Below are 26,906 nucleotides of genomic sequence, written 5' to 3' on the forward strand. Positions count from 1 at the left end.
CATTTAAAATTTTGAGGGGGGACAGAATGAATGTGGACAGGCTTTTTCAATTGACAGTTGGGGAGATTAAAACATGAGGGCATGGATTGATATTGAAGAGAGAAAAGTTTAGGGGAAACACGAGGGGAAATTTCTTCACTCAGAGGGTGGTGGGAATGTGGAATGAGCTTCCAGCCAAAGTGGTAGATGGAGGCTCAATTTTAATATTTAAGGAAAAGTTGGATATGTATATGGACAAGAGAGGTGTGGAGGGTTATGGGCCAGGCGCGGGTCAATAGGATTAGGTGGGAGAAGGTGTTCACATGTATTAGAAGGGCTGAACTGGCTTGTTTCTATGCTACGATTGTTATATGGTTATATGGTAAACATATTCTGGCAATGTAAAAGTGTGCCTCAGTCAACTGTAAAATTCACATATTAGGCATTTTCAATCTCCGTTGATGCCAGATAGTGAGGATTATACTGTACCCACCACTCTCTGTGTGAAGAAAGTGTTCCTCTGTTCACCTTTAAATCTCTCAGATTTCAGATTTATTTTCAGAGTACATACGTGACTTCACCATCCCATCCTAGGACTTTTTTTGCGGGTGAGGCAGAATTATATAACCATAGAACAATTGCAGCACAAAAACAGGCCATCTTGGCTCCTCTTGTCTGTGCTGAACCATTTTCTTCTTGCCTAGCCCCACTGACCTTCACTCACTCCATAGCCTTCCACACCTCTCCCTTGCATATTACCTGTCCAAATTTCCCTTAAATATTAAAATCGAGCCCGCATCTGGCACTTCAGCGGGAAGCCCATTCCACATTCCCACCACTCTGAGCGAAGAAGATCCCTTCATGTTTCCCCAAAACTTTTCCCCTTACACCCTTAACTGATATCCACTTGTGTGAATCTCACCCACCGTCAATGGAAAAAGCCTATTCACATTTACTTCGGCTACCTGGTCAGAATTTTAAACACCTCTATGAAATCACCCCTCATTCTTCTACACTCCAAGGAATAAAGTCCTAACCTATTTAACCTTTCCCTGTAATTCAGTCCCTGAAGTCAGGGCAAAATCCTAGTAAATCTTCTTTGCACTCTGCACTCTCTCGATCTTATTGATATCCATCGTGCAGTTAGATGACCAAAACTGCACACAATACTCCAAAATTGGCCTCAGAAGTGTCTAAAACAACTTTAACATAACATCCCAATTCCTCTACTCAATACTTTGATTTATGAAGGCCTATATGCCAAAAGCTTTCTTTACAACCCTTTCCACTTGTGATGCAATTTTAACATCATCTTTTCCCTCCTCCACTCCTCCATCTGTTCTAGTATTCTGATTCCCCACTGCATCCGACCCCCCCCCACCCCACCCCACAAATCTAATTTAAGCCAACTAGAGCAGCACTAGCAAACCTGCCTGCAATATTTGTCCCCTTCCAGTTCAAATGCAAACTGTCCTGTCAGAACAGGTCCCTCCTTCTTCCTACACCAAGTCTTTAGCCACATGTAAGCTGCATTATCCTCCTATTTCTACCCTCACCAGCATGCGGCACGGGTAGCAATACCTCAGGCCTAACTCCTTGAATGCTCCTTGCAGGACCTTCTCCCTTTCTACCCTACGTGGACCACAATATCTTCCTGTGCACCCTCCCATCTGAGAATGCCGTGAACTCGATCTGAGATATCTTGGATCCTGGCATCAGGAAGGCAGCATACCATTCAGGATACTCAATCTCCTCCACAGAACTTCTTATCTATCCCCCTAACTATGGAATTTTCTATTACTACAGCTTGCCTCTTTTCCTTTCTTTTCCTCTTTGCCACAGAACCAGACTTTATGCCAGAAACCAGATCACTGTGGCTTGTGCCTGGTAGATTATCACTCTCAACACTATCCAAAAGGGTATACCTATTATTCAAGAAAATGCCCACAAGGGTGCCTTCCTGTCCCTGCAAAAATAACCTCACAGTGCATACAGGTACATGTAAAAAAAAATAGAAGTGCAAACAGATAATGAATGTAGAGAAACTGCCTGTGCAATACAAAGAGAATTTTTTAAAAAATCAATAAAATGCACAAGTATTAGTCCTTAAACATGTTCATGATTGAGATTGTTGTTGAGGAGTCTGATGGTGAAGGGGTAGCAGCTGTTCCTGAACCTTTTGTTCAAGTCTTGTGGCATCTACACCTCTTTCCTGATGGAAGCATCGAGAACAGAGAGTGTGCAGGGTGGTATGGTTCCTTTATGATTGCTGCTGCTTGCAGCTTGGATTGCTCCGCAAAGCCCACAATCAGGCAGGGCTAGCTTGGACCCATGCAGGTATCCATGGCTACTCCTTTGATTTGGAGTAAGTGGGATGAGTTGAAGGAGAAGTTATTTAGAGTGAGCACAAGTTCTGCCAGGTGGAGGAGGATGGTGGTAGAGGGTGACTGATTGGGTCTTTGGTCCAGGAAGAATCAAAGTGCTTTCAGACCTTCTAGAAATGGGGATAGAGGTATAAAGGGATTGGACATCCACCTGGTCCATCTCCGATTACACTGTCCCCTTCCTGGATCTCCATTCAGGAGACAAGCTTTCCACTCACATATACTACAATTCTCTAACTTCCACAAATATCTAGACTATACTTCCTCACACGCTGTCCCCTGCATGGATTCCGTGCCCTACTCTCAATTTCTCTGACTCCGCCACATCTGTTTCCAAGATGAGGTCTTCCAGTCCAGATCTTCTGAAATGTCTGCCTTCTTCCACAAATGTAGCTTCCCCTCCACCACTATCACCTCAGCCCTCAGCAGCATCTCCCCCTCATCTGCCCTGGACCCCTCTACCCTCAGATGCAACAAACCTAGAATCCCCTTCATCCTCACCTCCACATCCAACACATTATCCTCGGGAATTTCCAGCACTTACTACAGGATCCCACCACCAGACACATTTTTCTTTCTCTTTCCCTTTCAGCTTTCTGCAGAGATCACTTCCTCCACGATTCCCTCATAACTTCATCCGTCCCCACCCATCACACCCTCTAGCACTTTCCCCTGTGCCCACAGGAAGTGCAACACCTCCTCCCTCATCATGGTGCAGGCCCCCAAACAGGCATTTCATTTGAAGCAACACTTCACTTGTACATCCAGAGGACTTATTCACTGCAACCTTTATGGCATTCTCTATATCGGAGAGACCAGTCACAGACTGGGACATCGCTTTGCTCAGCTCCTCCTCTACATTTGCAACTACAGTGACCTTCCAGTAGCCAATCATTTCAATTCCAAGTCACATAACCGTGCTCACATCTGTCCATACGCTGGTGTACTATCCCACCTAGACCACCCGCAGATTGAAGGAACACCACCTGATTTTCTGTCTGGGCCTCTCCAGCCAGATGGCATCAACATTTGACTTTACTGCTTTCCATTAAACTTGCTTGCCTTTTCTCTACCCCTCCACCTTTCCTGTTGTTCCAGTTCTTCCACCTACCCAACCACCCTCCCTCCCCCTCATTGCTGCTGTCCCCTCCATCCTTTCTCCATCTATCTCCTGCCTTTGCTACCCCTCCCCCCAACTCTTTCGTTCTGATGCCTGACAGCATTTTCTCATACTTTGATGAAGGGCTCAAGCCCAAAAGATCAGTTATGTATTTTTTTACCTTTGCTAAACGAACGTCGCTGTTTGACCTGTTGAGATTCTCCAGCATTGTGTGTTTTTACTTCCACCACACCTCTGTAGAAATTTGCCAGGGTTTCTGGTGTCATACCAAACCACCACAAACTCCTGAGGAAATAGGGGCACTCTCCCCTCTCACGTTAAGTCTGTGCCTTCTAGTTTTAAATTCCCTAGTTCATGGGGTCTTTCTGATATTTCTTTCCCTTTCTGGAATTTTTATTCAGACAGACATACATCCTAAGTTTAAATCTACCTGGTTGTGACCCCACCTGAACCTGGTGTTTTGTCCTTTTCAAAATTGTACGGTATATCTCCAATCTTCACCAAACAGTTTTGTTATCTTTCTTACTGCTGTTCCTTTTAGTTGTCATTGTAGACTAACAAACTTGTCAGTCTCCTGCTTTTATAACAGTTCTCATCATGTCTGACCCATTTCTTCACATTTTCTTGGTACAATTTGACTAAAGGACTGTCTTCATTTTATTTTGATTTTTTGCTGCTTTGTTAATTTTTAGTCTTTGTAATTGTTTCAACTAATCTCTTTTCAAAACTCATTACACCCTTTGTATTCATTGCCTACTTTCTTGTTTATTCACTTGCAATTTTCATTTTTTTCAGGTGTAATTTTATCATCAGTATCAAGACATTGTGTCTCATTCTTACCAAGTAATTCCAATTTAATTCATGCAATATGTTGCCCTTTAAATTTGGTGCCCTCTCCTTTAAGTTCACTCGTTTCTTGGTTATCCACTTTCCTGAGTCTCTGCCAAACCTTCTGCAGAAAATAGCCTGATATATTATGTTAAAATGAGAAAATGGTTCTTTTATTGTTTAAGGCTTTGTTGTTTTATAATGTACTTGTCTTCATTCCCAGGCCTATTAGAGCATGTTCAATTAATTCTGTATTCAGTATTTATTGTGTAGGCAGGAGAAAAGTCATCTTTTAGAGCAGAAATGAACACAAAGATTGCAGGAATTACTCAGCAAATCATAAAGCAAGCAGGAGAAGTAAGGTGTATGTTCCAAATTGCTGACATTTCATTAGAAAGCCACTGACCTGAAATGATTTTCTTTCCACCTCTGCTGATGCCACCTGATTGGCTGAATATTTCCAGTATTTTCTGTTATTATTTCAAATTCCCAGTGTCTACATTTTCTTATTTTTCTATTAGTAATGATACTGGAGCATCCGCTGTGTTACAAAAACATCTTATTCCCCTCTGTCAGGTGATTTCTGAATAGACAATGAACCTATGGACACCATCTCACTTCTCTTTTTGCACTATTTATTTTTTTATTGTAATTTTGCATCTTGTTCTGCACAATACTGCTGTTGCAAAACAACAAATTTCATGACACGTTTGTGACAATAAACCTGATTCTGATTCATTTATTTTCTTTGTATTGTAAAGATGATACACAGCAGTTATAATTTCCATATTTTGCAAATCTGTTATATGAAAGGATATTCTTGAAGACACCAGTATGCCTTAAAATTGGAAAGGAAGAAATAAAACAAAATTGAACAAAACTGCAGTTCAGTATTTAACACCATCATCTCTTGAAAATTGATCAGCAAACTCCAACATCCTGGGACTCATCACCCCACTGTAGTTGGATCCTAGCTTTTCTCACTTCCAGACCACGATCAGCGAGGATTGGTAAGAAAATCTCCACAATCTCCATCAGCACGGGATCACCAGAAGGCTGTGTTCTCAGCTCCCTGCTCTACTCACTTTACACCCATGACTGTGTGGCTCAGTACAACAGCAACAACATTTACAAGTCCGCTGCTGATATCATAGTAGTAGGTTGTATCAAAAGGGGCAGTGAGTCAGCACACAAGAGAGAGATTGAAAACTTGGCTGAATGGTGCACCAAAAACCTTGCACTCATTGTCACCAAAACGAAGGAGCTGATTGTTGACTTCAGGAAGGGAAAACCACAGGTGTACAATCCAGTGATCATTGGGGGATCAGAGGTGGAGAGGGTGAGCAAATTAAGTTCTCAGGAGTCACTATCTCGGAGAACCTTTCCTGGACCCAACACACAAATGGCATCCTGAAGAAAGCACGTCGGTGCCTCGACTTCCTCAGCAATTTACGGAGATTTTGTATGACAACAGAAACCCTGGCAAATTTCTACAGATAGGTAGTGGAGAGTGTGCTGACCAGATGCATCAAGGTCTGCTATGTGACACCAATACCCCTGAGTGAAAAGCCCTGCAAATGGTAGTGGACACAGTCCATTACATCACAAGTAAAAACCCTTCCCACCTTGGAGAACATCTATAGGGAGTGCAGCCATCGGAGAGAGCAATCATCAAGGATCCACACCATCCAACACACGCTCTGTTCTCATTACTATCATCAGGAAAGAGGTATATGTGCCACAAGACTCGCACCACCAGGTTTAGGAACAGCTTCTCCCCCTCCACCATCAGACTCTTTAACAACAAACTCAACCAATGACTCATTAAAGGACTTTTGCACTTTATTGATTTATTTTCTCTCTCTATTACACAGTTTGTTTGTTTTTTTAAATTTGTTTACATGTATATACGGAGTCAGTTTTTTTGTACTGCCAATTAAGTGGTAATTCTTCCTTGCCTGCAGGAAACAGAATCTCAGTTGCATGTGATAATATCTATGTAGTCTAACAATAAATCTGAATTTGAAATGTAAGCAAAAATATCTGCCCAGTGGGCTGCAGAATAAGACCCTGTGGAGTTGGAATTCACGGGGGATAACTGGTTGCACCCTCCTGTTTTGGCTCCCAGCTTCCACAGGAAAACAAAATGTATGGTTCTGCAGTTTGATTGAGAACAGATTTAGCATCAAGATATTGTGCAGACAAACACAGAATCAGCAGGTTCTTTATGATTAACATTCACTGCACATGATCTGATAGATCAAATCTGCATAAGATCAAATCAAATCATAAGAAGGTTTTGTGTTGAGGACTACATTGTGTTGAGGACTACATTGTTGCATTGGGGAAAATGATACTAAATATTGTGAGCAAATGATTTTTCATTCCTGGGCACAGTATGTAAAAGATAAATGCATTACCTGAAATGAATTAAATTTTACAAGCTCTGAATGTCATGTAGCCAGTGAATAATTTTTATATGATTAGATTTCAATAGTTAGTCAAACGAGTCACTACTTTGGGTGTTGACAGTAACCTACCATTTCATTGGAATTGATTAACTTCTACCATATTTGCATAAAGTGACCTTTACTGTATCAATTATTTAGCACAAAGTTTTAGATCAGAAACCCTATTTGTTGAACAAATTCAGCCTCGATTCAAATCAGGAGTCTTCAGATTGAAATAATGCACTGCAGGTTAATTCTTCATTGAATGTGAAATGAAACCTGTATTCCTAGGATTTTGTAATGTTGCATACAAATGATTTGAACTGAAATGGTTTGTGCAAATGATCAGATGTGTAAACTTGACAGTGCAGGAAACAATATGGGTTGAAAAGAAAGCATAAATAAAATGAACCAAGGTTAAATTAGCCATAATAAGTCAGCTTTTCCACTTAAACAAGCTTTCACCTCTTCAGGCAAGGAAAAGGGGATAATTTGAAGGAACTATACAGTTTGTTGCTGAAACGTCTTTAGGAATTATTATTTAATTTAGTATATAAATCCAATATTATCCTGCATCCAGTGTCATATTCACACAATAAAGATATTTATTGTCAACTAGAAATCCTGATGCTCATTCAACTTCTCTTTTGATTTATATTGTCGATGATGAAAACTGGGATACCAATAACAGGACTGTTGAAAATTGATGATGACTTTTAATTAAATGTAAATATAGAGGCCATTCATCAGTCCGTGAAAAGCTAGCCTCAGGAAGACAAATTAATATCCCACCTGTAGGGGAAAGGGAAACGAGCCGATGATTTTGAGCTTGATGGTGATTTGGAAATACCTTGCTTTTGCTTTTTACTTGGGAATTTGCCGCTCCCTCTGCAACGCTGTTCTTGGTTTTCTCAGTGCTTATCAGTAACAACATCTGTTAATACAGGTGCACCTCAACGATGTGTAATTAGCCCACTGCTCTACTCTCTACACCTGTGACTGTGGCTAGGGACAATTAAAATACCATCTACAAATCTCCACGGTTGTTGACAGAATCACAGATGGCATTAAGGAAGTGTACTGGACTGATATAGATCAGCTTGTTGAGTGGTGACTCATCAGTAAAACTAAGGAATTGAATGTGGACTTCAGGAAGGAGATGCCAGGAGAACACAAACCAGTCCTCATCGTAAGGTCAGCATTGGAGAGGGTAAGAAACTTCAGATTTCTGGATATCAACATTAAAAAAGATGTATCCTGGGATCATCATGTTGAGGCAATTATGAAGAAGGAATACCAATGGCTACATTTGTTGGATTTTGAGGAGATTTGGTATGTCACCAAAGACTCTTGCAAATTTCTACTGTGGAAAGCATTGGGACTGGTTTGATCACTGTCTGGTATGGAGGTTCCAATTGCATCAGACATGAACAGGCTATAGAGCATTGAACGCTCAGCCAGCGCCACCATGGGCATTGGTCTTCACTCCTTTAAGGACATCTTTAAGAGGCAGTGCTTCAAGAAAACAGCTTCTATCGTCAAGGACCCTCACTGCCCAGGCCATGCCATTTTCTCGCTGCTGACATCAGGAAGGAGGTACTGGAGCCTGAAGATACACACTCAACATGACAAAAACAGATGCTGCCTCTCCTCCATCAGATTTCTAAGCAGACAATGAACCACGGACACAATCACACTTTTTCTCTCGTTTGCAATAGTTTTTTTAATTTTATATTTACAAAATTGTCATTATGGTAATTTTTACACTTTTTTTCTTCAAAATACTGCTGTTGCAAAATACCAAGTTTCATGAAGCATGTTTATGATAATAAACCTGATTCTGATTTTATAGCAGTAGATACATGTGTATCCGTTCAGTGGTGAGACATGATTCTGCACAATACATTTCAACACTTGTTCAGAGCTTCTGTACAGTGTAATGAAGGTCAATCCAACAGAAAATTATAAATGCAAAATATCATGTGTCCTTAACAGTAGAGATAATGCACAGCCAACGTTAGTACAGCAAGGCTCGCCAGAGGGGAAACAGGCAGCTTGGCAGACATTCACCACAGCAATCATGCTTCATTTTAACTGCCAAAGAAAGTTTTCATCAGATTCTGCAAGTGTATGGTGCACTTCATTCCCACATTTGTTTTACTGGAATTGGAATTTTGGAAGCAAAGCATAATCTACATTTATTACCTATTGTATCTATAGTACAATAACAATAATCTTAAAAACAAAGTGTATAATTATTCTCCATTATTGATACATACATTACAAACAGGATTGAACATGAGACTTGAAAGTCAAGTATAATTTTGATTGATTTTGCACGTGCTAACAGTGCATGAATTTATGATGCACAGTGCGAGAAGGTACTTGAAGTTTCCTTTGATCTCTTAACATTGCTGCATTTCACGTGGTTTCTCGAGCCGTTGACTTATATTGTTAATCCTCAGCACTTCCAGTTAGTTAAACCAGCAATTACCTCCCACTTCGGTTGCTCACTGCATGCACCTAACCTTGTATTATATTGAATGGTTTGGAAGTCTATTAATTAGTTATATTTGAATGCTGCAGTTTCAGCTTTTTGTACTCATAATGCTGACCTGCTTCCCTCAAGCTGAAATGTTCCATCACCTCTGGGGGAAAAAAAAATTACAAGTTTGTTTGAAGATAACTGGAAATGCAAGCTAACTATTCCTTGCTGGCATTAGCTCACCTGACTGAACCTCACACGGGTTTCATGAAATATTGCAATGTGTATCATGACTAAATATAAGCTCGTGTTGGTAATTTTGGAATTTGGCATTGCCTGCCAACAGGGACGAGGATCAGCCTAATGTAAGAAATTAGGTGCTAACCTGCATGCCAGCTGGATGAGGCCCCGTGTAATGGGCATTTTAAATTATTTTTTGAAAGAATTTCATCATGAATCCAGTAACGTGAGTTTATTGATTGCATTTTCCCATGAAAGAATCATGAATTATACACATGATTCCAACTGGGCATCCAAGATAGGATGTACATCAAACTGGCAAGCTCCACCAGATAATGCATGCATTGACAACAGCATTGGGGTGATCCTCCATTGTGGAGCATTCTTCGGGAAAAGCTTTATCAAAGAAAAAAACATGCACAAAAATGGCCTGAATTCAGTTTTGTTGGTACAACAGCAGTTGAGAGAGAGAGAGAGAAAAAAATCCCCAACGATTCATTAAATGTGCCATTTTATGTCCTGTTGATTCCAACAAGCAAAAAGCACCTCAGTTTTGGTGTTTGGGAACAACTGACCACAGGTGCTATAGTGATGAGATGGAACAAGCATTGGGGTGATCCACCACTGTGGAGCATTCTTCGGGCTTACCTTCCATTAGTTGCTCTTGCATCCTTGGAACCGATTTGAAAATCAGATATTGTGCATCTGGAGAAAATAGGGAAACATAAATAATTTTAAAATACATTGGAAAATATGATGTTGGTTGCTGCTGAGATCCTGTAAAGTTATGTATTGTGTTTGGCCTGTATATTAGAATTATATTTACAATTAGAATGCAACATGACCTGAAAATATGTTGTGGTATAAATGAAGACGACTCACAAAATAGTTGACTAATTTTGAACATCTGGTGCTCAACCAGGAAGAGAAGTTCATAAAATACAGAAACTTTTTGAAAGTCGATCCAAAATGAATATACATAGTGAGATTTTTGTTACCTAAAACAACAGACTGACTCAAATTAAAGTCCAACAAATGTTTTTTCTCTTCAGAGGAATTAATATTTAAAAAAAATCAGAAACATTTTTCATAAATTGCAAATGTTATCATTTTTTTCTTTGCTAAAAGAACCTGCCCAACTTCGCAACATGCTCCATATCCTGGTAATGTTCACCTGCATGGTGCAAACCCAGAATTGGATCCTAAGCTGTCAGGGCCTGATGTCTCATTGGAAGACCTATCGAAGGAAGTCAACAGTCGTTTTATTTGAAATCCCGCGCCGATTACCATATTTGGCAGCAACCACAAGGGGCTGCAGACTCTGGGGAATTGGAGGACTGGAGCAGGGCACCAGAGGACCGGAATATCTTCTCCCCCACACCCATTTGAGAAGGAGAAGCAGAGGAAATGACCTGCAGGGATAGTGACCATGTTGACGGCCCAGTGAGGGAGTCCCGCTGCTGAGGGATCAGTGCATGCAACGGGCTGCTGGCGACTCAAGGCGAGGAATCCGCGGGAGCTCCAGGCTGCTGGCGCCAGGAGATTCGTGCCAGGCTGTGGACTGCTGGGGACTGGCTCAGAGTGGCTGCAGGTGTACCAGGTATCGGAACCGGGATGCAAGGAGATACGAAGGGTGCTGAAGGGTTCCTGACTGTGTCGGAGGTTCGGATTTGGAACTTGGATTGCCAATGGTTTGGACTGTGCTCTGTGTGGCTGTGGGAACTGCAGAAACACTGGAGGTAAATCTTCAGATGTTCATTGACTCGGGTGGGGGGGGGGATCTCTTTTGCTTCTCTCTCTCTCTCTCTCTCTTCCTCTCTCTCTCTCTCTCTCTCTCTCTCTGACTGTAAGAGGTGCTTAAGCAATTTCTGCTTTTGGCAAATCTGTCCTGCAGCAAACAAAAAGAAATTTCATGTACTATGACTCTGGTTTAGTGCTATGATAAAAAAAAATTAAATTTTGAATCTTGAAGTCAATTGCCATCAGTTGTCCCAAAGTACATTATTCCCATGAGCTACAATTGATGGACAATCATGTGTTACTTATATAATGTATATAAAGTTGCTCAGAATGTGTTGATTCATTGCTTATGTGTCAATTGCTTTTAAGGATTTGCTGGACACCAGCTATGGCAGTGATCAAACCACTCCTATCACACGATAAACTTGGGCTTGGCCTGAGGTTAAAACAATTCCCAGCCGGTGATATACATTCCCTTCAGCTTTCAGCAGCTGATTTTACCCTTTGAATGCTGCCTCCAAAAAGAAAGAAGAAAAACAAATACTTTAAAAAAAAATCTTTAATTTTGTCAGCCTGCTTTCTTCATAGAAATGGTTCAGGACTTAAGATAGTTCAACATTTGAATTCAAGTTGAAGTCCTTCTTAGAAGTCAAACATCTTCTAGGAATTTCCACTCTGATGCCCCCACTCAACATCTAAATGTGTTCTTCCATAAAAGAGTCCTCCAGTGCAAACATCTGCAAGGAGGCTACATCCTACGCGATCAGTGCAGGAACTTCGCATTGTAATTCCCCACTCGCATATTTTGATGGACATTTAAGTAATGGTCCTTAGCTTATTAAATATTAAAGTGCTGTCAAAGAGAATAAACATATGTGAATGTCTCAGGATGCAAAGACTATTTAAAAAAATTAACATGCTATTAAACATCTATAAAATCATTATAACTAAAAACAATAGGAAAGACTCAACAGCAATGAAATAGGATATTTTAATTTAATTGTATTTTATTTTAATGTAAGTGCTGAGTCAATTCCACATTATATTGGACCTTGTGGTCTTGCAGCCGGCATTTGAACAGAGGATTCTTTATCAGGCTAGTCTTGAAGAAATAGGATTGTTCTTGTACAGGTGGCCAGTGAACGAGGTAAGAATCAGAATTACAATTTATTTTCATGAATGTCATGAAATTCCTTGTTTTGTGGCAGAATCACAGTGCAACGTGTCTAAGCCACATTAGAATATAAATAAAAAATAGTACAAAGAAAAAGAAAAAGTTAAAGTGAGGAAACGTCCGTAGTTCATTGTTCATTCAGGAATCTGATGGCAGCGGGGAAGAAGCTATCCTTGTGCCACTGAGTCCTCGTCTTCAGGCTCCTGTACCGTTTTCCCGAAAATAACAGAGAGAAGGGGGCATGGACTGGGTAGTGGAGGTCCTTGAGCACAGAGGCTGCTTTTTTAATTCACCACCCTTTGTTGATGTTCTCGATGGAGTGAAGACTGGTTCCCGTAATGTCGCAGGCTGAGTTAACAACCCTCTGGAGTTTTTCTTGTCTTGGGCGTTGGCACCTCTGTTATGTAACCAGCCAGAATGCTGTCCACAATACACCTGTAGGAGTTATTGAGAATCTTCGGTGACATACTGAATCTCCTAAAATTCCTTACAAAGTACAGTCACTAGCGAGCCACCTTTGTGATTGGATTGACCTGGAGGCAGTGAAATGGATGTCAATGGAACATCTTCCCATTATCTGCTCCTTATCATGCAGTCATTTGTGGCACCTTTGCCGTGCACACATTGGTTGACCTGTCAACCATGTTGCCTGAGCACCAAAATTTCAAAAGTATATTTAATTGGCTTTAAAACACTTTGGATTATTCTATAAATGGATATGAAAATTAGTATATAATTGCATTTTTTTTGTTTCCTGCGAGAGAGGGAAATGCATTGTTTCTATTGGTTTGAAGTGTCTTGCTTGTGTACCTGCTGTGCTTGCTTAGTTGGCAGCATATGGAGTCAATGATGGTATAGACGGTGGTAAATCTGTGGAATTGGTGGTCACAAGCAGTTGTGGAGACCAAGTCATTGGGTGTATTTTCTTTTTAAAGTTTTTTGTTTATTGTAATAAACTTTTTTTTAAAAAGGTGCAATTCAATAAGATGATATGGATAGTTACACAAACTTAATAAGGCACTCAGTATGATCCATAATTCATATTTTGGGGAAAAAACTCTAATGCACAAAAAAAGAGAGAAGAAAATAATAAAGGAGGAAAAACTTGTCTAACTGCGTTGCCAAATGCTATATATGATTAGTATTAGAAGGAAAACAGGTAGGAAAAAAAAATAAAGATACAAGTCAGACAATTTAATTACATTGAAGTGAAATTATAACATGAGATGGTGGTTTGTAAATGACCCCCATAACTTCTGAAATGTTATATCTGAATTATTAATTCAATAGCAAATCTTTTCTATGTTCAAACAAGTTGATATCATGCATTTTTGGGTGTATAAAGGCAGATAGGTTCTTCATTAGCCAGGGCATCAAAATTTACGGGGGGGGGGGATACCAGGCAGTGAGCTGAGTGGGAAAACAGATCAGCTCATGATTATATGGCAGGGCAGGCTGGATGGGCTGAATATGCTCTTTTGTGATATGGTTATAGTTATGGCGATTTATGTGTGTGACTCTTGAATGAGAAGTGGAAGTAGTGGGGAATTTTGGAGCAGGGACCCTTTTTGAAAATTGTTTGTCAATAAATGATTGTAATGTACAAAATAGATTGCTGTGTGAGGCTAGCGGTGCAGTTGTCATAATATGAAATTTGGTTGGTAGTCACATATCGTATCTGAATATGTAATGTTAACATGTGCAACATAGCTCAAATCCAACTGAATCAAGACTCATTTTCTGCTTTTCCAATTTTTCTCATCCACATTCCATCATCTTTCCCTGATCCAAGCATTCACCTCCACATTTTGGGCAAATTACTGTAGCCAATCAACTTTACAAACCTGCATGTCTTCCCATTGTCAATTGCTTTGCTGCCCAACTTCCTGTAAGTAGACCAGTCATTACCCCAAGGTTCACATCAGATAATCAATAAATAAGACACTTGCACATGTTACAATTTACTTAAAAAAAAACCCTCTACGCTAGCAATTTTAGGATCCTCTTTACCATTTTCATTTTCTAAATTAACAAATAATCTGTTGATGAAAAATAGATTGAGAATTTAGGCTCACTATTGGAAATTCTTTGGAATTAAATGTTTTTTTTTCCCACTGGCTAGTCCAATTTATAGATAATCATCTATTTTAACCATCTTTGTTAGATGCAGGTTTCAAGGAATGACATGGATGGATAAGTATTCAAAGTTTCAAAAATCTTTTTATTCAAAATAATTTTGCCCCTTTTGAACAATTATCAGCCAAATTTAATCTTTCAATTCGGCATTTTTAAAAATATTTACATATTAGGTATTTTTAGTCAAAGCTTTCGGATATTTCATAAATTTCTAATACTAAGTCTCTTGATCTGCTTTTTAATATACGATTTTATGTTCATGGTGGGATTAATAGCATGCATTTATAATAATTTACTGGACTTAAATTCAGTCCCAATGGCTGGGATCAAAAGAGATTGGGAAAGAGACTTGAATATAACATTTTCAGATGAAGATTGGCACTCCACTCGCAGCTTGATTAATGATTCCTCATTTTGTGCAAGACATCGCTTATTACAATTTAAGGGGGGCACAGAACTTGTATGTCTCAAATTATCCTGTTTTCATGCAAATGTTGATCTTTTTGTGAGAAATGTAAAATTTTTGAAGCCTCTCTGATTCATATGTTCTGGGAGTGCCCAAATTTAGAGGGATTTTGGAAAGAGGTTTTTCAAACTCTATCAACAATTTTCAAGACTCACTTGGAACCCTGTCCATTAATTGCTCTATTTGGTTTTACTCATGACTCAGATGAACCTTTATCGGCATCACGAAAAGCTCTTAGCTTTTACTACATCGATAGCCAGATGAGCTATTTTATTGAAATGGAAAGGAGATTCATCCCCTCCTCATATGCAGTGGTTATATGATGTATCGTCCTATTTAAATTTAGAGAAAATTAGATATAATATTAAAGATAGAAAGTTTCAATTTATGAAATTATGGGGCCCATTCTTAGATTTTTTTTATAATTGGAAGAATCAATAATTATTATACATGCCAGGAATTCTTTGTTCTCCAGGAGTCGCCAGTGATTCCACATCATTATTGATTATTTTGCTCTCATTATGAAAAAGCTATCCTTGATTAGAGGGAGGGATTAAATTAGTTTAGCAGTTTTTAGTTTTTTTTCCTCCTTTATTTTTATTTTAATACAACAGTCCAATAAATGGGTCTGACATGGTTGCATGCATTATGTTTATCACTAGATTGAGTTATTACAAGTAACTATAAATGTAATTTATACATATTTTATTATTTACCTATTATTGATTTTCTCCCTTTTGTATGTATTTACTTGTATATGTGATTTATTATATATGCTTAAATGTTAAAGTCAACAAAAATAATTGAAAAAAAAAATCAAGACGCTTGCACATATTGAGGCTCAGCCCTGCTTCTCAGCAAGCTCTGAAGTTTCATGGGGGGGAGGGGGGAGTCCTAATACCAATGCAGTCACCAATCATCTCCTCCTCCAGTGTAGATTCAGATAGTGGGGTCCCAGTTGTGCTAAGGCAAGGAGGTTGTTTGAATAAATTAACTCATAGCATAAGCTTTAAATCGCACATGTCAAACTCTGGCCCGCGGGCCAAATTTGGCCCGCGATATAATTATATTTGGCCCGCAAGTCATATTAAATATATATTAGAGTTGGCCGCTGGCCGCCACGCCAGTATAGCGCATGCACACTGAAGGTGAAAATGAAGATGCCGGAGGTGTGGAGGGATCTCAGAGTCCCAAATCCCGGGGATCGGAGCGCCGCACTCAGCCCGCCCGGCTCCCGGACACACAGACGGGGCTGGAGTTGGGGACCATCCTCGCTGGGTCTGCGCTTCAGCGGCGATGCCGGACCGAACGTCTCGTTGGCGATGCCTTCCCCCTCGCTCTGTGCGCGGCGGACCCTGCCTCCCGCTCCTTTTGTTGGAGACGAGCCCGGCGCCGTGAGATCGCAGTTTAATCCCTCTCCAACCATGGGAGGGGGGTGGGAGCAACGCGCTCTTCTCAGCCAATTCCTCCACCGCCCCGGACGCCGGCGTTTCAACGGGGGGTTCGGGTGCCTTCATCAGGCGACCGACCTGTTGGTCCAAGACAAGGGGAGAGCGTACAAACTCCACACAGACAGCACCTGAACTCGGGTGAACGTGGAGCTGCGACCCCACATTCCACATCAGGACTATGTGTAAGATTGGGAGCAGTGAGACCGAAGCTTATTTTGTTCCTGTGATTTAAGCCTTTCTTGGGGTGGGGGGGGGGGTCCTTCTCTGACCACTTGCCTAACAATTAACCTAATCAGATGTGGAGTTACCACAATACAACAGTTCTCAACCTTTTTCTTTCCACTCACGTCCCTGTGCCATTGGTGCTCTGTGATTAGTAAGGAATTGCTTAAGGTCTGTGGGTGGAAAGAAAAAGTTTGAAGACCACTGCTTTAATCATCCCTCATTGACTCGTCATGTGCACGGTTTCAGAACTCCAAAGGAAATGGGCCAATGACAATGACAATGAAAGAGTTTATCCAAAACTATTATTAAACATTTATTTTAATAAGAAAAAGTTTAACATTACATATGTTGAAAGAAGAGAAAACATGCAGATGTTGTTGAAAATTTTCAATAAATATTTAGTTCGGCCCTCAACTTAGTCAAGTTTTTAATTTTGGCCCTCCGTGAATTTGAGTTTGACACCCCTGCTTTAAATGGACTGTGTAGCAGGTAATTCACACCTTCTCATAATCCCAGCCCCCTGTATTTCTGTGCTATCCATTAGCCTCTAAAATTCTTGACAGTTGTGAACTACTAATAAATATGACCAATGGGAGCCAGAAGGATTGAAAAGTGTAAGTTTTAGAACTTTGAATAAGTCAGGCTGGGATAAAATCAAATCTACATGAAATGCAAATAAAAGACAAAATGCTTATATCATTATTTTTGCAGTTTTATCTTTGCTTCTTCTATTGCTCTCAACTGAACAATATCCTGCAGAATATTGCAGAAGACGTATGAAATCTGTCTGAGCTGATGGAAATGTCCCTTAGGAAATAAAACACTGGTTTCTGGACAGGAGGAAATTGGCAAATCTAGGTAATAATGACAGACTTGATCTTGGCCTCACTGCAAATCAGACTGATGCTTCTCCCGTTTGATTTAGATGCAAGTATAGATTATACTGCATTAGAAGATCCCATTCTTGTTTCAAAGAGCTACACAATGAATACAACTTCTGCATAATTTTTTTTTTACTTCTCACTTTTATTTTTGTTTTGTTGAAAATCCTGACAATTGTTAAAAAAAACCACAGAATTGCTACAGGATCTCAGCTGATCTTGCAGCATCCATTAGAGGTAAAGATGTTTGGGCCTGAGCTTTTCTTTAAGGAAAAAGCAAAGAAAAGGAAGGCATCAGAATAAAGACTGAAGACCTGCAGGAGGAGGAGTCCAGACCACCAAAAAGTGTTGGTTGCCCTCCCCTGTCACCTTTACCCCAGCTCTGTCTCTTTTTTTTCTCTTTCTCTCTCTCCTCTATCTCTCCCTATTTTCTCCTGAGGTTCACAGTTAACTCCTTAGTTTTGGTAATGTTGAGTGCAAGGTTATTGTTGTGACACCACTCAACTAGCCAATCTACTCCTTCCCATACCCTTTCTCATTGCTGTCTGATTCTACTGACAGTTGTGGAGTCATCCACAAATTTGCCAAACTCTCTACAGGATCTATTACAATCCCACCAGCTTCTATATAACTACCTCAGTTACATCAATTCACACCCTGTTCCTTGTAAGGATTCTACTCCTTTCTCTCACTTGCTCTGTCTTCATTGCATCTGCTCCCAGGACGAGGCCTTCCATGCCAGATCATTCAAGACGTCTCCTTCAAAAAAAATCTTTCCCTCTCCCTATTCAGCCCTTACTCACGTATCCTCCATTACCTTCACACCTGCCCTGGCTCCTTCTACCCCCACAAACAACAAGATTCCCTTGCCCCCACCTGTCTGTATTCAACACATCATGTCCGCTATTTCCACCACGTAAAACTTGATCCCAGCACCAGACATATCTTCTCTTCTCTCGCCTCTCATCATTCTGCACGGGCCGCTCCTTCTGTGATTCCCTTGCCCATTCCTTCCTTCCCACCAATCACCCCCTTGGCACCTACCCCCATTATCACTGTGTGTACATTTCCTCTGTGACCTCCAATCAGGGCCCCAAACAGTTCTTCCAGCTGAAGAAACACTTCACTTGTGAATCTGCAGGGGTCATCTACTGCATCCAGTGTTCCCATTGTGGTCTCCTCTACATTGGAGAGAGTGGATATAAGCTGCGAGATTGCTTTGTTGAGCACTATGATTCTGTCCATTGCAATAGTGGACATCTCCCAGTGGCCACCCATTTCAACTCCCGGCCCCATTCCTATGGTATCATTTCTGTTCTTGGTCTTAGTCTCTGCCAAACTGAGACCATCCGCAAATTGGACAATCGGACAAAATTCTGTCCGAGCACTTCCGGAACAGATGGCATTAACATCGACTTCTGCGATTTATGTCAGCCACTCCCTCCCAACTATCCATCTCTATGCTTTTCTCTCCCTGTCTCCTTTTACAGAGCCCAAATCAATTCTCACGTCTCCTCTTATCATATCCATTTAAGACCTTTTGTCGGTCTGGACTCCTTCCCTGCCAGTCTTCAGACTTTATTTCTGATGGCTTGAAGAAGGACTGAGGTCTGAAACATCATTAATGTATCTTTATCTCCTATGGATGCTGCACGACCAGCTGAGTTCCTCCAGCATCTCTGTGAATTTTTACCTACAATCGCAGCGTCTGCAGAGTTTCATGTTTCACCCTGTTCAGGTGTTTAAGGACATCATCCTATTTGTTTGTGTGATATTGTACTCAGTGCTTTCCTTTCTGTTTGGATAAAGGCAAGAAACAAATCAAGGTACAGATTCTTCAATGAAAATAAATTAATTTCACAAAACCTTCACCCACCTGTGCATCTGCCACGTGACTCACTCGCTTTTCCACTACTGTCACTATATACAATTTAATGAAAAAAACATTCTAAAGGTTGTTTATCACTTGTATCAAGTTCTTGGTTTGCATGTTTCACTGAGATGTGGTGGCTTAGATTTCAGCTGAATAAATTGATGAAAAGGTAAATTATAAATAGCCAATTTATCACATATACTTGCGTAGTGTTGATGGGGGCATAACAATTAATCAGTGGCATTATCATCTTGCATATTCTGTGCTGTGCCACACTGACTCAGATGTTGGGCAGTACCATGTGTCAAGTTGAGGCCACTTAACCATTTCCCCTGGTACGGTGCAAGCGGCAGTGCACGAGAGCTAAGTTTGAATGCACCAAAATTCTGTGGAGATGCACATTGATGTGCTAGCAAGTAACTCCAGAAATGAGCTATCCTCTCACAAGATTGTAGAACAGCCTGCAGCTCTGTACTGAAGGACCTTTCATTCGTAATCAAACTTCAAACAGATTTTTAACAACCTTCATTTTCCACATCATTTGTCATGTTTTATGAGTTTCATGTAATGATGACAATTTCTACAGGGAGCTTGCCTGTGCTGCCCAAGGCCCCACCTTACTTTATAGGCTGGATCCAGACTCCTAGAGGTGAACTAAGCCCTGGACCATGTTTGAGAAATAAATATGAGCCAAGGGCAAGCAACTAGAAATCTCTTAGCAGCAGGAGATCTTTAAAAGCATAGGTAAGTGATGTAACCGTGCAGGAGCTGTGAGAGCAAGATATGCTCCCAAAGGGTTTTGGGCACTGAAGGCTTCCTGATCATGTTGGAGGTTTGGATCTGGAACCCGGTTTGCTGAAGGATCAATCGGGAATCTGTGTGGCTCCAGGAGCTATGGACACTCAGTAACTATGAAGGGACTCTGCTTCTCTTTTGTACAGCAAATGGCCCCAGGCAACACTAATGGCAACTCTTTGTTTTCCTTCAGGCAGGCAGAAGGCAATTGTGTGTAATATTACATGTTCTGTAATATTACATGGCAATAAAGGAATCTTAAATATGTAACAACAGCACCGACATTGATGTTTCTCTACTTTGGCTTTGATGTTTGAGATGAATGTGAAGTATTTTCATTACTTAGCTGCAGTGGCTGCTGTCCCATGAGAGCAAGAACCTATTTCTGTCACTGCTGTGACTAGCTTGGTGTTGCTCCAATGCATTTCCCACTCATATTGCGACACTACCCACTTCATTTTTTTTATATCCTTCATTGGAGATAACCATGCATCCTTCTCCTATGATCCTGATTTTATTACTGATACACAGAATAACCAGAGACATCTGTATGCAGTCAAGGTTGCTTATGCAATGGCAACTGGTTTATGGATGCCATGGACTTCTCTTTTGAGCAGACACAAATGTGAAGGTGAGTGCCATGAATGTGTGCTCCAAAATGCGTATTGCTGATATATCAAGTGCCGTGTTGGGAGCGAACTGTTGTTTTTCAATGCTTTGATCCTCAAAGAAGATCCTTTCTGCTGGTTATGCTGCATTGAGAGATTAGGAAAGGTCATTGCGTACTGAACGTGATAACTTGCAGAATTATTCAGAGAAACCAAAATCCTTTTTCAATCAGTAAATGAGAGGTTGTTTCCTTACACTATTATTTCAGCTTTAATCCAAATCAGATTCTTCAAACATATTTCTTCAAATGTAGAACACTTGGTGTGAGGCTTGAGAAATCAAAGGAAATCAACAGACTAAATATACTCCATTTTCCTAGTATAAACTGAGGAAAAGTTATGCATCATAAGTACCTCTGAGAAAATTGGCTGTTCTCAATAAATTTTTAATCATTGAAGACACTCAAAGAACTTTGGGTAATAATTCATAAACTTCTTTTAATGTAAATGAAAATCCTGTTTATCTCTCAAATTTGAAAAAGATGTCTTTATCCATCTTAAATTTGGAACTCCTCAATGTTACATTATAGTACCTGCAACAAAAGCTTTAATATTTGATAGATGAAAGTCATTTCAAATGCTTCAGTTTGATTATCAATCAAGGATATTATCGTTGAGAAACAAAACAGATGCTGGAACTTCTTAAAATATTCTATTTAATACTCCATACACGCAGAAACTACTATTATTGTAACTTCAGATATCCAAAAAAAGAGCAAATTGATTACATGCATGATGGTTTTCAACCCATCCCAAAACCCCTCCCTCCCACCCCAAAAAAAGAGAAAAGGAAACAAATACAGACTGAAAAATAAAAATATGTATGAAAAGATAAAGGAAAAGTAACAGAATCTTGGATTGCAGAGAGAGATGCCGTGCGGTACAACTCATCAGTTATAACACAAACATATAGAGGAAGATTCTGCAGGACCAGAGGGGTAAAAAGGATATCACTATAAATTTAATCCCTATTCTTGAGTATAGGGGTGCCAAATTTTAAAAAAACGTAGGATATTTATTTCTTAGATTATAAGTAAATTTTTTTCAATGCGATGCAACTTTGAATTTCAGTATGCCACCTTGGCAATGTTAAAGATATATTCAATATCCAAGCGACTGCAATACACTTTCACGCAAATGCAATGCTAATTTAACAAATTTCAATTTAGGAGTTACACCTTTAATATTTCCCAATAAAAACAGATCAGGATTTAATGGAAAAACAGCTCCTTTGACTTGTTGTAGAAAATTACTTAGACAGGTGTCACATTTGGACTAGATGCTGGAATCTTGAACAAACAATGAGAAGGTGGAGGGACTCGATGGGCCAGGCAGCATCCATGGGTAGAAATGGTCAGTGAAATGTTTCCCATCTGATCCTTTTGTATCTTAACATCTATCTTTTAAAAATCTTGATGTAGTTCATAAAATTGCTCATTATCTCACAATCCAAATTCCTGTCTTCCTTGTACAATTCCCCAGTTCCTTTTTGCTCTTTGTCCTTTGCTAAATTTAATGGAAAATTTAATTATCTTGCTTGGTCATCAGGCAATCATATTTCTGTAGGACTAATTTACATTCAAACCATTTGTCTCCATATTGGCTGTAAATTCAACAGTCTTGCAAAGGATGCCTTACACACATGATACAATGCCTTTAATTCTAATCTTTTCACCATTAATACTAAAATCTCTAACTCTTCCTGGCACACTGCATTATTTTCATATCAAATACTCAGTGACCTTTATATCTGTGAGTTTCCCCTCAGTAAAAAGAAAATCTTTATTGAAATGGAAACTCTGGAAATTGAGGGATTTTCAATATGCAAGTGAACTGGAAGACCAATTAAAATAAGTGAACAAATATGAAAACATTTGTTTTATTTTGAAAATATTATGAACTAGAATGCATGTAGATTGAATACAGTATTAAATTTAGGAATTCATGGTGCTGCATTTTTTAAAAAACTGCAGGATTAGACTTCTTAATTATTTGAACCTAGTTATTTAACTACACATTTTAATTGGACACTTTCAAGTATAATTCTAAGAGAACTTTTCCTTTTGCTTCTTGCCTTTACTGCAGCATTACTTACATTAACCATGTTGCAATTAAATTGTTGTTCGTACATCATCAAATTAAGGTGTCAGACCAGCAGTAAATAAAACAATGTTCATGAAGCCACATTTCACAGTGTGAAGTGTGTGAATTGACTCTACATAAATTACTACTGGGATGGATTTTAAATCACTATTTTATAAAAAAATCACTGTCATTACGTATGTTCATCACCTCCCCTGCTGAAAGTGTTGAGTCCTTGTTTAGTAACATGAATGATGTCACCTGCCTAAGCGGCCTTTTTCATCTTTTAGATTTAATAGAATCAATCAACAGACTATTTTTGACTCTTGGGATCAAGGTCCAAAACCTCCCTTGTATGATTTCCATAGGTTCACACCAACGAAAGAGGACACTCACACATTTTTCCCTTTTCTAATTAACGATACTGAGTCTAGTTCTACTTCAGAAAAGTCTCCTTCTGAGACCTGTTCACTGAACATGGACTGTCAATGAAGTTCAATTTCTACAGATTGCTGCCACTTGCAGCATGAACTTGCTACTGTGTTATGAGAAGCAAAAGAACCTGCAATTAGTTGCACAAGTATTCTTCCTCAGGGAAAAGTACATTTAAACAGATGTTAACACAGCATGTTAACAATTGAAAATTTATGGTGGTGAGGAAAATGAGGAAGATTGTGCTTGGAGAGGTCTTGGCAGATTGTCGTCGATTTTGGTCGACGTGTCTGTTTCTGCCCTGCATGGCTCCATGAGAGTGATAAGAGTCTGTAACACACTGTTTGAGGAGGTGGTGGATGGAGGTAGGTACTCTCAAAACATTTAAGAAGCATCTGGACAAGCTCTTGAATCAACAAGAGTCTTGATAAAGGGTTCACATCCAAAACATTGATTGACCATTTCTAGTTATAGATGCTCACTGACCTGCTGAGTTGAATTTCTTTGTTTAAATATGAACATTGAATCTTCCAGTTTCAGGTAACCCCCTCCCCACCCCAATCCACCTCCAGTGTTTTCATTTGTCTTTTACCTATTCCCATTCTCCCAGCCCATCCATGCTCTCACTTCATCCATCTTTCCCAGCCCAGTTCCTTGCCTGTATCCTCACTCCACCTCTCCTGCTGTAATCTCTCCACTGTCTTATTACCCATTGACCCTTCCCTAGCTCTTTCCCCCTCCTTTTTAATTTACTATCTCCCCTTTCCCCTTGCTCTCAATAAAGGGTCCTGAACCATGACATTTACCATCCATTGGTTGCTCATTCAGATCCTTTGGCCTCTTATTGTTTGCTCAAGATTGCAACATCTACAATGTTTTGAGTATAAATGATGATATACAGGGATTTTTGACATCTTAAGAAGAGGTGAAATTAAAAGGTGGTTGCTAACACCCTCAACGAGTGGTGAAATCTGTAGTGATGTGAGAGTGGATCTGGGCTAAAGAGATTGATTCCATTTGGTTGAAGGCTAGATAAAGAAGGCAAAAGAAGATTGTGGTAGGAATGGTGCAGAGATTGCAAACAATAGCTGTAATCTCAGAAGTGTAAATCCAGAAATTCTCAGGGAAGCTAAGAAGAACAAGAAATTATTTATGACAGACTTTAAACTTTATTCAAGTTGGAATAGTTAGCAATGAGAGCACATTTATTGTGTAGATTTGGGACAATTTCCTAGTGCCATTCATTATGAACCCAATCGGGAAATTGGATCTGGTCATGGGAAATGAGGCAGGTTTGTTAAATGAGTTCAAAATAAATGATACCTAAAGAATTGGTGATCACTGAATGATGGAGTTTTGTATTAATTTTCAGAGGAAGAATCTTGAAGCAGAAACAACTGAACCTGAAAAAAAGAAGGATTTCAATGGATAATAAAGATAGAGTAACATAGAAATATAGAAGATGGGAGCAGGAGTAGGTCATTTGGCCCTTCGAGCCTGCTCCGCCATTCAATGAGATCATGGCTGATTTTAAAGTTCAGTACCCCGTCCCGGCCTTCTCTCCGTAACCCCTAATTCCCTTATACTGAAGAGAAATATCCAATTCCCTCTTAAATATATTCAATGAACCTGCCTCTACTGCCCTCTGAGGTAATGAATTCCACAGATTCACCACCCTCTGGGTAAAGAAATTCCTCCTCATCTCGGTACTAAGTGGTTTGCCTATTATCCTTGAACCATAGCCCCGGATTCTGGACTCCCCCACCATTGGAAACATCCCTTCCGTATCCATTCTGTCCAGTACTGCCAGAATTTTATATGTCTATGAGATCCCCTCTCAATCTTCTAAACTCCAGTGAGTACAATCCCAATTTGCGCAATCTTTCCTCATAAGTTATTCCTGCCATTCCAGGTATCAGCCTGGTGAATCGCCTCTGCACTCCCTCCAATGCAAGAACATCCTTCCTCAGATAAGGCGACCAAAACTGCACACAATACTCCAGGTGTGGTCTCACCAAGGCTCTGTACAGCTGCAGTAAGGTATCCTTATTCCTATACTCAAACCCTCTTGATATGAAGGCCAACATACCATTTGTCTCTTTAACCACCTGCTGTACCTGCATGCTCGCCTTCAGAGACTGGTGTACAAGAACCCCTAGGTCTCTCTGCACTTCCCCATCTCCCAATCCATTGCCATTCAAATAGTAATCTGCCCTCCAGTTTGTATTACCAAAGTGGATAACCTCACATTTATCGACATTGTAATGCATTTGCCATGTATCTGCCTTGTCCCCCAATTTATCCAAATCACACTGGAGCTTCCTGACTCCCTCTTCAGTGCACACAAACCCTCCTAGCTTAGTGTTGTCTGCAAATTTGGAGATATTACATCCAATCCCCTCATCTAGATCATTAATGTAAATTGTGAACAGCTGGGGTCCCAGTACAGATCCCTGTGGCACCCCACTGGTCACCGCCTGCCACTCAGAAAATGAGCCATTTATCCCAACTCTCTGCCTTCTATCTGCCAGCCAGTTCTCAATCCACATCAATACCTTGCCCCCAATCCCATGAGCCTTGATTTTGCATGCCAGTCATTTATGTGGGTCCTTATCGAAGGCCTTTTGGAAGTTCAGGTACACCACATCCACTGGCTCTCCCCCATCTATTTTACCTGTCACCATCTCAAAGAATTCTAATAGATTTGTCAAGCACGATTTACCTTTTGAAAATCCATGTTGACTTTCTCCATCCCTTCTCTGCTAGTCATATGCTCCGCTATTACATCCTTAATAATGGATTCCATCATTTTGCCCACTACTGATGTAAGGCTCACCGGCCTATAATTCCCCACTTTTTCTCTACCCCCCTTTTTAAATAGTGGGGTAACATTAGCTACCCTCCAATCCATGGGTACTGATCCTGAGTCTAACAAGTTTTGGAAAATAATTCTTAAAGCATCTGCTATCTGAATGTCCACTTCAAGTATCCTAGGATGTAGATTATCAGGCCCTTGGGATTTATCGGCCTTCAATTTCCCCAAGACCATGTCCTTAGAGATACTGATTTCTTTCAGCTCCTCCCTTGCATTAGTCTCTGTTTCCCAACATCCTTGGCAGATTATTTGTATCCTCTCTTGTGAAAACAGAACTGAAGTAAGAATTTAATTGGTCTGTCATTTCCTCACTCCCCATTATACATTCCCCTGATTCTGACTGCAAGGGACCTACTCTGGATTTCACCAATCTTTTCCTCTTGACATATCTATAAAAGCTTTTGCAGTTGGTTTTAATGTTTGCCGCAAGCTTACTTTCGTAATTTATTTTTGCCCTCTTGATTAATCCCTTTGCATCTTGAACTGTTCCCAGTCTTCGGATTTGATACTTTTTTTGGCCAATTGATATGCTCTCTCTTTGGACCTAATGCTGTCTCTAATTTCCCTTGTTATCCACGGTTGAGTCACCTTTTTTGGTTTATTTTTATGCCAAATCCGGTAT

At 40.0% G+C, this 26,906-nt stretch overlaps 1 protein-coding gene and 1 long non-coding RNA gene across 2 annotated transcripts in view; both read left to right on the plus strand.

Moving 5' to 3' along the window:
- Positions 1-24,872, plus strand: part of LOC138740580 (uncharacterized) — a 75,825-nt gene extending 50,953 nt beyond the window's left edge. The window contains exons 2-3 of the long non-coding RNA XR_011343041.1: positions 20,759-20,858; positions 24,782-24,872. This is a non-coding gene — a long non-coding RNA (uncharacterized lncRNA). The remainder of the gene's footprint in view (positions 1-20,758; positions 20,859-24,781) is intronic.
- Positions 1-26,906, plus strand: part of pcdh11 (protocadherin 11) — a 692,247-nt gene that overhangs the window by 109,475 nt on the left and 555,866 nt on the right. The gene's annotated exons all lie outside the window — the stretch shown is intronic.

This window comes from Narcine bancroftii, chromosome 8 (assembly GCF_036971445.1).
Source record: "Narcine bancroftii isolate sNarBan1 chromosome 8, sNarBan1.hap1, whole genome shotgun sequence".
Classification (NCBI taxonomy): Eukaryota; Metazoa; Chordata; class Chondrichthyes; order Torpediniformes; family Narcinidae; genus Narcine; species Narcine bancroftii.